At 33.4% G+C, this 17,347-nt stretch overlaps 1 protein-coding gene and 1 non-coding gene across 3 annotated transcripts in view; one reads left to right on the top strand and one right to left on the bottom strand.

Annotated features, from left to right (window-relative positions):
* Nucleotides 1-17,347, bottom strand: part of LOC149426207 (uncharacterized) — a 176,412-nt gene that overhangs the window by 136,622 nt on the left and 22,443 nt on the right. The gene's annotated exons all lie outside the window — the stretch shown is intronic.
* TRNAT-AGU (transfer RNA threonine (anticodon AGU)) lies at nt 16,656-16,729 on the top strand. The gene has a single exon. It is a non-coding gene; the product is annotated as a tRNA-Thr (tRNA).

The raw sequence follows: 17,347 nt of genomic DNA, 5'->3' as shown, positions 1-17,347 counted from the left end.
CGATCAAGCTATTACTCAGTTAAGTCGATGTGAAGAAGATTTAATTATTAATGGATATCAACTTTAACTGTGTTCAATATGCCATGATTTCCTAATACAATTTTATCGATATGGAAGGAAGATTAGTTATTTAACCCCAGAATACTGGAGAAAACAATATTTGTAGAAGCTATGCGAGAATATAAACAGTGCTTATGGAGGTTATTGAATTAACACAATTTTATGACAATTGAATATGTTTTTTGTTCATGAAAAATGTTTAATCAGCCCAAACAATGAGGAGAAAAATATAAGTAATAACAACTGTTAGAAAAAAAACTCGTGAAGGCAAGGAAACTTATTTGTGTATTAGTCATTTTCACAGAATCAACGCTATGTTTGTAGTTTTTGGTGGCCATTGTTACAGTGTACTTTATTTATGCAGATTCATAACATTGAAAATTCTGGAACGTCATGTAAATCATTATGCATGTCTTATGTAGGAACCTATATCCATGCAACAAGTGTGAATTTACAGTAAGGTCATTTTCGTAAAATCCAAAAAAATGTGTACCTTTTAAGAAGAGAAATATTATCTCTGAAGGCCAGTGTCATTTTGTAGACTATTCGAACACTGGAAACAAATAAAATGTTCAATAAATTCATATAAATGTTATCGTTATTTCTAATTTAGTTGAATAAACAAACAAACAACCGCAAGCACATGGACTGATTTATCCATTACAAAGCAAATCTTTTTTCAGGCGGTTGTGTAGATTCTAAATCGTTTATGTTTGAGTTTAGTATAGCCTTGCTTGATTCTGTGAAATGACGCACTCCAGGACATGGCGCAGACGAAGCATAGGAATCTCGTGAACAAACCCCACATGTGTGTAGTTGTCTTCCCTGCCTTCCCATAGTGGTGCTGTTCAGTATAGCTGGCGTGATGGTATCTGTGTTTTTAGTGTTTATTGGATCGGCTGATTCCAGTGCGTGTCAGGACTGTCGCAAGAGCCGCGCTACAGTTTCACACTCTGATGGCGTGTGTTGTTTTATGTTCACATTGTGCTCGGTTACTGTTTTATGTTAGTGTTCGTTACAAGTCAGTCCGTGGGAGGCTATTGCAACACGACTATGGGACTCCCATTGTTCCTCTACCTCCCAGAGTAGAGTTACGTCAGCTTGCATTCCAAAACATCCTGCACTCATAAGCGAAAAGGATTATAGACTAATACTAGATGATTGCAGACTGCAGACTCAAACTGAAATCTTTGCCTTGCTCTAAAACCACCGATTCGATAGAGCAATCATCATTAATTTTGTATTAAAAACATGAGACACAATTTAAATCGGCGGATATAGCGTTTATTTTTCATGTTTGCCCACGGGCAAGTTGTATGGAACACCCTACAAAGCATTCAAACAAAAACGGTATCATTACAAAATCAATCAGATTTCAAAACACTCTGTGATAAATAAGCCAATAATGCCCTCGTCTATGATCTCTGATGAAGAAGGCTTAGAAATGTTCTTCGCACAATTAACACGCACAGAACTAGAGCCCATAGATCTAATAATTAATACAATGATACCACTTCAATACAACTTGAGGTGATGTATTGTGCTAACGAATCAAGCATCCATAGACGATACGGCCAATGAAAACTCTCAACTGTCATCTCGAAGGTACTCATTCATCAGTAATATATGAGACTCCCGTCAGACAATGTGTAATGCGTGTTGCATCATTTTCTGAATCAATCGAACGTAATGTGTGATGAGTGAACTGAGGTACCTATCACTTATCTAGTCTAAGAACTGAAACATTGATCAATTTAATCAACTTTAAGTCAGGTAATGCAGCGCACAACTGCAGATCTAATTAGCACACGATGAAATCTAAACGCACACCTTTTAGTGGGAAAAAGCTATCGATGGCTATTAGATGCATATTTTCCCACAGGTAAGTACTAAATAATAATTTACAAAGTAGTTTGTACAGTAACACCTTCGATGTTTAACATTTTTAGTTTTTACCTCTTTTTATCATACTTTTGGTAATGATATTTTTTTATGTTAGATAATAGATGCTAGTACCTAGTAGCGTATTGGACAAGCTGAGGGGATGCTACAAAAACGCATACATGCAAGTACCAAGGTTCTTAAGTGTCTCCACAATGTTCACAAAATGAAGGGTGCACTCATTCCCCGCCTTACTTTGCTACCAACCAGCCAGCTTCTGGGGCAGGACACAAAAATCAACAAACATCATTGTTGTGGCTGCTTTCCTGTGCCTTAGCTCTACACAATGAGCAATAGATGCAGACGACGAAGTGGTGACCTCCCAGATGGACCATTCTATAATTTAACTTAATTATATCATGTGTTTATTTTGATATTTTACCGTTCTTATTTTTAAGATGACACAATTTTCGATATATGAACTTTTAATACAGAAGAACACCTAAAACTTAAAGTAAAGCTACATGGGATATAAATATGCATGAAAGACATGAATTGAGTAAAACGGGAAAACAAATACAAAACAATCAAGAAAATTGATGTAAATGGCAATGGATGGAACACGTCGTTTGGAGAACGGACAATCGGTGGTCGTCTTAACATCTTATTCTCAAGACCTTGATTTTTAACGCGTCTGTTAAATAAATGATTTCAATTTCATTAAACAGCGCTATGAGATGCAGTCGATATTGAAATATGAATATAATTACAAATAATTTATAGATAGAAACTTGTCGACAGATCGATTCACATGATAATTTTTTTTACTTAGTTTATTGAACTAAAATGAAATTTATTATTATGAACACAATAAAAATAACACATTTCACGTATCATAAAGCTTGACGTAACAAATATCCCAAATATGTAAATATTAGGCCATTATCATAAAATGGAGCCGGCGTCTCTTGTGACCTTGTCATAAATGTTCAGAAGGATAAATATCATATAATTTTAATGAAAACGATACAATTAGCATCTTGTTAGCGATAAACAAGATGATTCGCCTGTCCCAATAAATATCTGATGATGTTAGCCATTGATGTTCTTCATCACCATAATGATAAATGCCGTAATCATCCGGTCGCGCTTTACGTAAAATTGAGAAAGATCCCTCCATAAATTACCCAAAAACCATATTGAAATTCAGATATCTTATTTGGAATAACATTCGATTGTTAACGTTATGAAGTATTGGGATTCGTATGATTTAAAAAAAAGTTCATGTAAGAAAAATCTGTTTTATTGTAGATTTAGATACTGACATTGGTACTATGCGTTATGCTTTTGTTGCATAATCTGCAGTTGGAAACACTTCTCTGTCAAGGCATTGAATGGCAAATTCAACATCAAATGTAGATCTCCAAAGATACATCACTCGTTTACATCTTGCATCACAAGGATGCTGGGATTTAACCTCTGGGTTGCAGTGAAAATCAATGAAATAAAAATATAATTTTCACCTCAATCGATTGGTTCACCATGTTATAGGAATATAATTATTACTAAATTGTTAACTAACTTAACTTACTATTAAACACGAATTATTTTCAAATGGTTTTGCATACCGGTTTCGTTTATTTAATTAAGATAACTTTTCGACGAATTTTTATTCAGTTTTTATTTTTCCCCAAGGAATGAATAATGAACAAAACACCTATAAAATTACATATTGTTTTGTGATCCTACCGGTGAGAGCTCAATCGTGCCCTATCTTTCTGTTAAGTGTGTCGTTTGTTAGAAAGAGAGGACGGTTACAACGAAACTATTAGAATTATGCCTGAAATGATGGTTGCATTTTGAGATGCAAGGAATTTGAATAAGTTCTAGACTGAATGCTGTAGAAATGGGATTCCTGACTAAACCATGTATGATCATGTGAGAAATGTGGAGATTCGCAAAGAATGCAAGGTTGATATAGGAATAAGATTAAGAAAGGGACGACTATAAGGTTTAGACAAAGGGCACGTAGAGCAAATGCACGAAGAAAATAGTGTAAGGACAATATATTGTGACGTGAATGTAAATGGTAAATAAAATCATGAGCCGGGCCATATCAAGAGTCACAAGGGTCCATGAGTAGTAAGTATAATGGAATACGAAATAATCTATAGCTCACTTAAGACTAAGAAATCTGGAGAATGAAAAATAAGAAAACTTTTTTTTTTTAAAGAAAATAATCAACTTATTTTCCATTGAGTTGCAAGAGGTTGAACGAAGGTATCTACTTATGCATCTGTCACTCGAGTGCGTCCGCGGTAACATTTCATAATGCATCGAGGAAGCAAAAAAATATTTCCATTTGATTGAAAAGCGACCTCGAACTGCGAACTGCGAACACGGGTTTGTCGCTTCGGATAATCTATTCCTGTTTAAAACATTTTAAACAAATCCTTTCCGATGGAATTAACATTTGCATCAATGAGGCGTTGACATGCCTATAATATGTGCAATTGCAAAATCCATTAATGCAATCTCCATCGTACTGGAGAACGACAATGATAAATCTATATCCCTGCTATGCAAAATAAGAAATGCGGTTTTTACCAGGTTGGTTTGTACCTTTGTTTGTATTAGCCATAAGGTTATGTTTATTTAATAAATGAGGCATGATTAGTGTCGATAACAGCTAAGAGTTTACTAAACCGATTGAAGGGATGAACGATGGTGAACAAAAAAAAAAGTGAATTCCGCACAACTGTCCGAAGACAGTGAGACTACGACATCAGACAAACAATAGTTATACCAGGAAGGGTATTTTTGATCTAATTGAAACGAATCGTGTTTAGAAAAATATTTTCATAATTTTCTTAATTATTATCGTTTTATTATATAGGCGCACTCCCCTCCCTCGCCTCCATTTCAAACTATCTTCTTCTTCTTTTTGATCGCTCACTACGGAACCTTAAGGAACGTTTCGATTCTGAAAGGTGTTCTTTCACCGAGGGGTATAATGGGAATATTTATCACTCTACCACCAAAATCAATATTGCAAAATTGAAAACTATTTTCATGTCAAAATGTAGTCTTCATTTAGTTTTGTCAACAAATTTATAATCGTACAACGGAATTAACAAATAGTTTTTTTTTATTTCGAAAACATAATATAATAAAAAGTCGTTGGTTATATTTTAAATTCTGGCAGTAACAACTTGTCGTTGTCGTATTTTAACCGTGTGCAATTTATTTATATGAGATACAAAAAATAGTTTACCATATTCTAATAATGAGCAGTTTCTCTTTGAGTGATTACTACACCATACAAATAATAATAATAAAAACGTTTCTTCCCACGCGACATTTATTTACAGTACGATGAGAATCTTCTTCCCATACTAAAAGGCCACGCCAATTGTATTCTATTACACAAAGCTTCTGTACCGGAGGATAATGTGTAATAAAAGTATCATTTATGGTGTAGATAATTATAACCCTTTCAGATCCGAATTACAGTTTGTTTATTTTATTTATTTATATGCCCGTATATACAGTTTACAGGTAAACAGATTTGTAGTAGAGTGTAAAATAATGATTAACTGTATATAAATACTTTAATGGTAATGTTTTGTGAACACCTCACTAGTAAAGGTGCGGAGTGCTGAGGTGTTCGCATATTGTATATTGAGTTAGTAGTAGTAAAAGTACATCGTAATACTATACAATATTGATTTAAGAATTGCCTATTTAAAGAAAAAAAGTGAGTGTGTCAAGCCTACGCAAGACAGAAGTGAAACTTCTAGTATTCCTCTCTCTCTATTTTCAAATTTAATTTATTCCTCTCTCTCTATTTTCAAATTAACCGTATGAACCACAATCAATTACGTATTTCACTCGTATTACACTCACGACGCAGTATACTAACCAAGCAGCTGATGCTTGGCGTGGCGCAGTTCGCTGGTGTCTGAGAGAGAGGAAAGAAGAGAAGAGAGAGAACGTTCGTGAGCGGCTCCCCCACCTCAACAAGCGCATATGGTGAGAGAGGGACAGTGAACGGTGAGCGGTGGTGGGGGTACCCGCATTTTCGTGTCGATTCTGACTCGGTTTTACTCCGTCCCCGAAAATCCATTACGCGCCTAAAGAAGTTTCACTTCAAAAACAATATTTTTAGCGACCTCACTCCGTTTTGAATGTTTAAGTAGATGAACAATATATTTGAAACATTTTTGATAAATTTGTGTGACAGCATTGGTATATTATCATTTTTAGTTTATTATATTAGCTTTTTTGTGTGTGTTTGTTTATGGGTGTGTTTTTAAACGGTATACAGGTATTATTTATTTGGTTATTATATATTTTTTTAATTCGACACTGTCAAAATCTATAAAATTTTGGTAAAATCTCCAAAATATATATAAAGGTTTCTAAAACTTGAAAAGTACCCGAAATGAACACGTAGTATTTAATATTTATTTATGTTTCTGATTGGTAAAGGGTTAGTAAAAATAATTTGTATTGCAGGTGCTTGGAACACCAACACCCAAAGGCATCCGAAAGAATAATGGACTCATTACAAGTTTTAAAAGATCTTCTTGGAATGACGAGCACAATCGTGTTTTATGAGCATTTATGTCAGGTACAAGAATAATCACATAATAAAATAACATGGTTTTATCGTATGGCGGAAAGGCTACCTGACCCGGACCGAATATTCAGAAACTTGAGTTGAAAAATGAAGTCACACAAAATAAACCAATTTTTATTTTTTATATTCGACCCCTCATGAAGTGACATTTTTGCAAGTTGAATCGGCGTCATAAGTAGGTACCACGTTGTGTATAAAATAATTGTTTTACAAACTGCTTCGCTCAGAATTCATATTTCTCTCATTCAAATATTGACACTGTTTTTTCTAAATATGAAACAACCAAAATATTTGGATGGTGTTTTTTGGTGTCAACTAGATAATCTACACAAAATATACAAAACAATGAGTTGAGTGACAGAGTTCACGTTGCAAGAGTTTCTGAGCCATCAGACAGAAAAATAGATTGCTACTGCGTCACGTATCACAATTAGCTATTAGCATTGCATCTGGTCCATGTTTCATAGCAATACATTTGTATTGAAGATTATGGGTATTTCATAGCTTATTTTAAGATGGATATTCCAGAAAAAACAAGCGCTCGCCAGATCTCAGCATTAAATAATAAACAAGCTTGCAACCATTCCGTCAGATGAATAATGCATGGCTGCAGTGAATTTAAAAGTGCGGACGAAACCTTGACAGGAGTTGGTGACATGCTTTATCTGCATCTCGGGCATACGAACCACAAACTAAACGAATAAACATAAATAATATTAAGCGTTTGCTCAGTTTTTACGGAAACCAAGGATGGACAAATCGCAACTTGAAGGAACATGCATTAAATGATGCAAACAAATAAAATATCAAAGATTCCCAATGCACTGAGAACGGAGGTACTTCCCAGAGTTCTGTTACCTTCTTCGATATTATTTTTTTAAGCTTGGCTATAATGGAACGGTGACCGGATAAATCGTCACAATGATAATTCATCACATCTTTAAAAAGTTATATAAAGTCATGGAAAGTGATGAAACAAAAACTTTACTAACTGAGTTAAGTAGGTTAGGTTAGGTTAGGTAAGGATAGGTTAAAAAAAAATTTCATCGTTTCTAATGACTTTATATCACTTTTTAAAAGTGTGTGTCATTGTGTTGAGTTATCTATAACAGAGAATCGATGCCATTGACTTAGAAGAGTAAATGGGACCTTGGAGTAGAAGGATTTTTCAAATTATTTGACTCCCTAGGTAACAATTAACTTAACAGTAAGGCAGTCAAATAATTTTTAACAGTAATGTTAAGTTAATTTTTACCTAATACGTATTGTAAAATCTTTTATAAACAAGTGGTTCTGTTTGTAGCGAACATGAAAGACAAACATTTCTGGGTTACGAATAATCTGACAATATTTGAAAATCTCGTACTACCACCACAGTAAGCAGAAAATGTTCTTTGTGTTGTGATGAAGGACGTAGCCAGCCGAGGAATTGAACACACTACGTCTGGATGGAACCCAAATGCGATGCCAACTCAGCCAATGACCGGTCAAAATGTAAGACGAAAAAAAGAAAAATGTGTATGAGGATATACCTACGTAAAAACAGGACGATTTCACATTTCAAAAAAATTATCTTTACTGAAACATTAAAATGGCCAAAATTTATTGAAACGACAGATAAAATGCAAAAAGGTCCAGCTAAAACAAGATTGTGCTACGCTCAGTAAATGATGAGCTATTGTTGTTGTATTTTATTACTTTAACTTCACACAGGAAGTCGTGAGGAAAATATTCTATTTTTATTTTTGGGGATCCTATGCGGTGGGTCTTTTTTAAGAAATGGAAGGAGAAGTTTAGGAAAGGGATTTGAGGGGTGTGTAGAAATCTGGGGGCATTGTATCTAGAAGTGATGGACGTATGAATCCATCGCTCTCACTGCAGTGCATGGCAATGAATCTAGAAAGTCCAGCTGATGAGGTCAAAATGTCTGCCTCAACCAGTTTCTTCCAATCCGGGCGCTACGCAGTAGGTGGGTAAAAACGCATCCTCCGCCAAGACCTAGACAAATTTCACTCCATGAACCCGATTTTTAAATAAACTTGCCAGGTGTGTAATATTTTAATGGGAATGGTCTGTTTCATATTCAGCTATTAGACAAAATACACAGGCAATGCGAGATTATGACTTGATATCGGGAACCATTTATTGGATAACCAACACCTCTGTTATAGGTTACCTCTGTTATAGGTTACCTCTGTTATAGGTTACCTCTGTTATAGGTTACCTCTGTTATAGGTTACCTCTGTTATAGGTTACCTCAAGTGGTTCACTACATTTGGTGATTTAGCAGTTCAGAGTGCCCGGGTTCTTTGGGTGAGGTGCGCTCAGGATGCGCCTGCCCTTCAGCTGCGTAGCGTGCCAGATCGTGTGAGTCTGGTTTGGGAAGACCCCTTGACCTCTCCAACTCGTCTCTCCACTCATGGCATCATATATATATGTAGGTACCGTGCAGAAGAGAGAACAAAATATATTTCTAGAATATAGTTGGTACGTACTACTTTGTTATAAATATATTGGCCTGCATAAAGATTTAACCCTGTGGCTTACGAAAACCGTAACGTTGATGGACGTATAATACACACTTAATTACGTGTAATATTGCAGATCTTTTTACACCAAATTAGGTTCTGACCAGGCGAACAAAACTGGCAATAATCATCAAAATAAATGTCTCACTAAAGTAGGTTAATGAGTCTAATCGGTCCAATATGCGGCACAATGTTTTCGGTTACACAAATTTGGTTCTGGGACGCGTTATAATTACTTCTGTTTCAACACGGCGAAGAGGCTTGCACGTGGGAGGATCTATGGCATCCCATTGTGGAGGCAATTACAACACTTGCACTTGTATTGTTTCAACCATATTCTTCTGTCACAATATTCCCATCGAGCTAAACTAGACAGTGATGGTCGTCTCGAATGGCCAGAACCGTCTTATGAGCAAACGCTTAAGAACTAATTATTTTATAAATTCCAACCGCAATATGTACAAGCAACACTGAAAATGGTTTCCAGTAATAATAAGATAATTAACTAACCATCACGTCATTATCGCAGGAGTAGGCAGAGAGGATGGAGCGCCAAATAACTAGGTCTTGGCACACACTCCTTGCTTCACTCAAATTCATACATATAAACAATGCATTTATTTCCAAAGGTGCGCTTCTTTTATAAAAAATGGAACTTTTAAAATTGGAAGAGGTTGTTCTCATCAGTACATAAAAAATAGCAAATAACACTAAAATCGAAAAAAAAAAATTTTGCACTTCATAAAATTGTTCCTGGTGAAATTTTGGACCTTATGTGTTTAATTCATCGATTATATGTATGAATTAATTACTAGTATTTAATGTTACTCCATCCCTGGTCAGTGTGAAATCATGAGAAGACTCTAAACTCTAAAGTATCAGCATTTTTTTCACAGCATGATATTTTTAAACGCTAGTTGCTTACATTTTCAACACACACCAAAATATAGAGCAACAAAATTTAAGAAAAATCTCAGAGCTAAATATCTATCCAAGACAGAGATCTAGTTTTAACGAAAATTCGCAGCAAATCTTATAATTGAAAACATACTGAATTTCTCATCCAACCATTTTAATTATTACTGACTTAAAATCTATAACTGTGAAGAAAATATGATGTCTTAAAAATATTAACCTGGTTCAACTTTTGCTTACATTACCTACTATGGGCACGTGCAAAATAAATACTGGACACTCGTGGAGTTTCTGAAAATAACCAGTAAGTATAAAAAGTGTCACCTTAAGACCTTATTAAAAGATCTTCTGGTGACTAACATTAACTCCAGATCCAGAAGAGGTTCTGCTGTGTTTGTATATAATTACTTTCCCCCTTACAACAGAAAAAATATGAATACAAGAAGAGGCAGTTCATAATTCTATAAACTGGGAAAAAAATAGCTCAAAGCGTCACTCGTTGATTTATAATGAATTCGTTGCTTACAGCAAACAAATAATTCAAATGGCTTATTTGTTCGTCTCACAGCATCACCATTCCACTTATTGTAATAATTTGTACTCAGATACATAATTCAACACTTCTTTAAATAAAATTTTCTAACCCCCAAAAATATCACATAATTTTTTTTTTGTTTCGTTCCGTCGATATTGATTTCGAATATTATATAATTATGCTATATCGTATCTTTGTTGTACAGTGCCAATTTTGTTGATTTCCTGATTTGATTAATTAGATACCCACGAAATGTTAAAAGATTTGAAGAATCAATTAGCGTAAAAGTTAAAACCCAAGTTTAGTGAATTCGTTTGATGAGGTTTATGTTTTGTTCTGTTCGGGCATATAACCAATTGTTATTTTAGGAGACGGGAAGTACAACCAGTACAATTTTTACACCGCCTCTGATAACAGGTTGTTAGGTTGCAATTCTGGGTTAAGTGCAATTACGCCGTGGAGTTTTTTTTACGTACTGGCAGATAGATGGAACATTGAGGACACCCGGACCAAAGGTAGGACTTTCATTATTCTAGTAGCATCTTCTCATAGTTCCATTTCGTTCCCCTTTCGATAATCTATATTTTATATAAATATATCCGGTAAATTCCAAGAGCTATCGAAACATATAGTGAGACATAAATATTGTATTCTACCCCGTTCACCAAAGTTTTTCAACTCGCTTTGGTCTGTAAGTGTTTTTCTAAGTGGACAGCAAAGCTTTCCAATATTATACCACAACTTTTACCAAACCAACCAGCCTCCAAAAATATGAAAATCATTTATAATTTCTGCCTTTCACAAAAAAAACGGGCCGAAAACATTTTCAAGACTTTATTAATTAACGATTCATGAATATTTATATTCCCATTCGATGAATTGCTCTTGCAAACTTGTATTTAGTTGAAAAAAAATATACGTTGTAACTTATTAATGTTAACTGTATATGATGAATTCCTTTGAAATTCTTCACCCTCTTAAGGCGAGAATCAGTTATTAAGTTCCATGTAGAGTTTGCAGAAGGAGTTTATTAAACGACAGAGAAATATTCAGTAAGTACCTACCACATTTCATAAAGACTACTGTCCGAAATTTTCCAATTATGAAAAAATGAGTTTTGATACTTTATTAAGAAACTGTTAAAATTATTGGTACTCGGGTTCAAAATCGGATTGCCGGCCATTTCCCGATAAATGAATTATATGTGTTCGTCATTTATTCAAAGATTGTCAGGAAACCTATTAATTCATTTCTTAAGGGCCTGAAATCTTGTTTTTAATCGGATTGCCAATTATTTGAAAAGATTCTTAATAAATTAGCAATTTTTATTTTTCTCCGTGCATGTACACTTTTATATAAGTATCATATGTCAGTGCCATAATTTTTTCAAAGGAAGCCATCGTATTATATTATCTTCCTTACATGTAAAATATGTGAATGTCAAATAAAATACCAAATAATTGATATAATACAATATTTTTGTGCTAAACTTATTTTTATAGTGTTTACTTTGACTTTTTCGAACACTTTCATTACAAAATCACATTTGAACGGTAAATATTCTTTCTGAAAAATAATCATGAATTATAACTTCAACAATAATTGCAGATTCTCTTTGTATCTATTTAAATAGTGGTGTGCGTGAAGTGATTTATTTTCATTAAATCATTAAATAATTTTATTTAATGTAATTAAAAATGGTCACGTGGGCTGTGTAGGTATCTACGACATCTACGTTGTTGTTTTTTTCAAGATACAAAATTAAAAAAAATTCTGTTCTTACAGACCGACTCAATAAGCAAAACTGTTCCAAAAGGAAAGTAAGATATCAGTTATAAGTATAGAACTCCATCTGCATACATTTATATACATAGTATTGCAGAATTAACTTGTAAAAAAAACTAGGGCAGCTTAAATCTGAGGATAAAAATGAATATATTTTTTATTTCCATTTTCTCAAACATTGAATTATGTAAACGTAGAGTGTAAGTATTAATCAGAGGTGTTATTAGTTCTTAATAAGTAGATTTCTTCTTATTATGTCTTGCATAAGAAAGCGATAAAACGGTAACCGATTGATTGAATAAACCTAACGCGAGATTTATTACAACGATTAAGTTGGAAATTCTGCTTTTAGATAATACTAGGATTATTTTTCATTCAGTTTATCTGTAAATATCGGTACTAAACAATAATGATGTGGTGATTGGGCTAGTGCCTAAAGGCTATTAGAAAGCAAAGAGAAAACACAAAAATTAAAACAATAAAAAAAATGCAAGATGAATAATTCTGTGTACTATCTCCAATTCACCAATCGTTTCCTTTTAGTTGTACCTACTTTATTTCGTTACACTTGCTAAAAATTATTTTATAATTTCCAACGGTCTTCACCACCCCATCAAAAGTGGATAAGCAAAATTGGTAATTTATACGCTAAATTCAATTGACATCTCTTGAAGTCTGTGTTATTGGCAATTCGCGATTATTTTAAACCATTTAAACGAGTAGCAAGTAGCAGTCTGTTTTTTATTTTTTATTTACATACATTTGTTAACATGTAATGTCGGGTTATGTAATATAATGTTAGCTGAAAGAAATAGGATGTAACCTGTAAGCTATACCCTTTGTACTCTTTTTGTGAAATAAATATTTTTTGAATTTTGAATATTTAATAAAGACATTATTAACGATTCTAAAACTGAAATTTCAAACAGAAAAAGATACGGTCACTAAAGCTCTGGAAAGCTTAAGGTCCTGGGTTAAGTTCTTAGATGCGACCCCTACCCTTTTCTGTTTTAAATTTTGGTTCAATGATTAAATATTACATTTTGATGTTATATACTCATTAAGTTATTAAAAAAAGAATAATAGTATAAAATTACCATTGTAAAATATTTGATTACACAATTTTGTCTAAGATCTAATATATTTTTTAATCAATTAAATTCTGTAGTTTATTGCCATAAACAAACAGTGCGCAACTTAGCTAGCAAACTAGGCATTTTTTTGAAAGGAACCCACTGAAAATTGTCACAAAACTAAAATGTTTTCGACCACTTTAGAGAAAGGAAGACACATTGTATTTTTTTTTTGTTTTTCAGTATAAGTAGACATTCTCCGTAGCAGCCTTCTCGTCTCTTTAAATACTTGGCCAGTTACGGATTAGACAGGTTTAGAAAAGAAGACGAAAAAACCTTGTAAGAACGCAACGGAATACCATACCTTTTCTGTGTGATATTTCTTTAGACATACGATGTTTTTTAATGTAACTGCGATCCTTCGTATCATTGACGTTACGTTTTATATGAACATAAACACTTGTTCAGCTGTTATTTAGTGTTAATATCCATGTATCTTCGTTAGCCAGTAACGAAGAGGTAAATAAATTGCTTAGTTTACCTCAGACACATAAATAACTAAGACTCTTGTCGTAAACGTTTATCGGTCTCCATAGAATAAAAAAAAAAATATTGAAAGGTGTGTGGAATTCTTTAATGATCGAGAGAATTCATATGCGTCAATGTCAAGATCCTTATCAGTGATTAACGAATTATTTTTTAAAATAATGGAAAATTTATTTATTAGTGTGTAAAAAGCGAAATAACTCTTCACTATAGGTGGCATTTCAAAAGATACACTGAATTTAAAATCGCTAGATGATTTACATCGATTTGAAAGAAAACTGACTTCGCCATACATAATACCTACCTATCGACTGCTAGGCCTCACGCAGGCTAATGGGATCATTTATCTGCACAATAAATAATTCAAGTATTTTAAAATTTGCAGCAGAAGAAAGCAAACATTTAGTTTTCTTTGGGCATACGAACACGCCTACTACATACTTCTATCGGCGTATCTATTTGTCGCCTGTACCCCATGCAATAGTCCCAACCGTTTGGAACCAGTGAGTCTATGGCATTCCCAATTTGGGTATGTTGCAAGGCTGGAGGGTATGGAGAGGGGAATTAGACATTGAAGAGGAAGGCGGGGAAGTATCTGGCTGTTTAGATGTGGCAAACATGGTTAAAGCCATTTAATGAAAGGTTTCGATTGTTAATGGCTATGTTTCACCAGGGCGATACTGAAAGTATCTAGTACTACGAATAAAATGTAATATAACACAAAATTAATCAAATGAAATTTAATTACTCACTACGGGATTTTAACCCGCGTCCACTCAACCACGGAAACTATCAACTGGAGTTAAAAATGTGGATGAAAACAAGAGGAGTAAGAGGAAGGTTTTGATGTTTTGGGCTATTCAGAACTAGTCAATTAACACAGCTTAAGCCATTTCAAGCAAAGTTTCTATTCTGAATGGCGGTCTTTTACCAGGGTGATACTGATATTATCTACCTCTCTCAACTTTGTAGAAAACTTTGAAAAGCTCTGACGCAACTTTCACAAACCATTTTAAGGCTTCATTGTAAATCAACGCCACCATCCGTACAAGGCAAGGCGTGCAGTATAAAGTACAAAGTCCATACTACATCTACAGCTTGATTCAGTTATGATTTGAATTAAATCTCCTCGCCCATAAATTGCGGGGGATGATAAATATTACGATCGCACCTACTCTGCAAACCGTCACCTACACACGACTGCACTTTGCATACTGTTATATCAAAGAAAAGTTCCCTCGATGTGAAATTGAATCAATTATGCATGTAAATTATTACGTCCATATAAACCTGAATTGATGATGTCACAATTTAAATGTCGAGTGCGATACAAGGCCGCCTTTCTATGCAAGTTTAGACAGAAAGGACAATATAAATAAATGTGAAAAAGGCGTCAATTCATGTTCTAATTTTACCCTACTAGAAACAAATGAACCAAATCACTGAATACCACAAAAAGAGTCCCAACTGCTCCCAACCGTCCGGAGCCAACGAGACTATTCCATCCCCAATTGGGGTTTGACGTGAGGCTGAAGATAGCTGGGAGGGAAAGGAAATGAGAAAGAGGAATGTGGGGGAAAAAACTGGCTATTCAGATTTGGGCACCAAACACGACCAAAGCCATTTTAAGCAACGTATTTTCATCGTTCCTTCTTTGAGTATCTTCCACACTGGAACTTTTCTCAAATATACTATTTTAAATGAATAAATTGTGAAAAAACACAAATGCATTGAAAATTTTTACTTGCGCACGGTAGGATTTGAACCCGTGACCTTCGAATTGCTATTCTAGAGAAATAGCTGTAATTTAAAATTCATTTTAAATTACAGCTACTGAAATTACGCTCGTCAAATTTGTTTACGTGTATGTTATACTGAAGAAATTTTATATTGGAAAAAAATAATGTTAGGTTAGGTTAGGTTTTTTTGGCGTTTGTAATTCTAGTTGATGTTATTCCGTCCATGTGTAATTCCGAGATCGCATAATTCTGGCAGCAGGTAAGCGAAATTCAGGCCCGAATAATTTCGTATATCAATTTATTGAAAAGAAAGATAAATTACAGAAAAATTATAAAATATACCTTACAAATTACAAATTTACATTAAGTACATGATATAATTTTGCGTCTTTATAGGTCGACTAATTGTCATAGACATCATTAGAAAAAATACAAACTACATAAATAAAATATCGATACATTGAGTCATATCGACTGTGGTTTGGTAAAACCCTTCAAACCACAAATAACAGGCGTCCCGTCAAGTTATTATGTAAACGAGACTTTTAATATTTTATCCAAAATGAAATTATTGGCATTCCCTTAAAGAAATATCTAAAAGATTTTAACTTAAATAAATGATTTTCTTCTTCTCCCAAAACAAGAAAATTCCTTATAATCAAATCCAGCGCTTCCAGATTAAATTATTCCCTCATTTAGATGTCTCACATTGGCTATATAAGAATATATAAACAAGGCCGACCACATTATACACGATAAAAAAATAATATATGAATATAACGTGCGAGCATCTCTAATCTTTAAATACATGTCAACAGTGTCGGTAACCCAAGTAGCAAACGAAGATAAGAAATAGATTATTATTCTATTTTCATTATCGTACTGGGAATGTCGGTTTTACAATGTCGCGTTTTGTGAAAGCAGATTAATATTTTCGACGCTGCTAACACCGGCGCCGTGGCTTAGTTGGTTAAAGCGCCTGTCTAGTAAACAGGAGATCACGAGTTCGACTCTCGTCGGGGCCTTGTGTCATACGATAACACGCCGTAATTTTTTTTTATTATTATTTAATGAAATAATTTAATGTAATGTAAATAATTGACATAACATTCCGTAACCATTTAGTAATTTATCACATATTTTTTTTTAATCAAATAAATCTTAGGAAAGAATAAAAATAACCTATTGTTTGTTTGCATGTTATTTATTATTTTAATTTAATTTTTATTAATTTTCATATTTTTTTCTAATTTTTATCTTTTTCTGTAATTTGTTTTTTGTTTTTGTTTTTTTAACACGCCGTAATTTTTTTTATTCTTATTTAATGAAATAATTTAATGTAATGTAAATAATTGACATAACATTCCGTAACCATTTAGTAATTTATCACTTTTTTTTTTGAATCAAATAAATCTTAGGAATGAATAAAAATAACCTATTGTTTGTTTTCATGTTATTTATTATTTTACTTTTAATTTTTATTAATTTTCATATTTTTTTCTTATTTTTATCTTTTTCTGTAATTTGTTTTTTGTTTTTGTTTTTTTAACACGTCGTAATTTTTTTTTATTCTTATTTAATGAAATAATTTAATGTAATGCAAATAATTGACATAACATTCCGTAACCATTTAGTAATTTATC

This window comes from Hesperophylax consimilis, chromosome 1 (genome assembly GCF_061612785.1).
Source record: "Hesperophylax consimilis isolate HC1 chromosome 1, BYU_Hcon_1.0, whole genome shotgun sequence".
Lineage (NCBI taxonomy): Eukaryota > Metazoa > Arthropoda > Insecta > Trichoptera > Limnephilidae > Hesperophylax > Hesperophylax consimilis.
The sequence above is the reverse complement of the archived record's forward strand: the minus strand, read 5'-3'. Positions and strand labels throughout refer to the sequence as shown.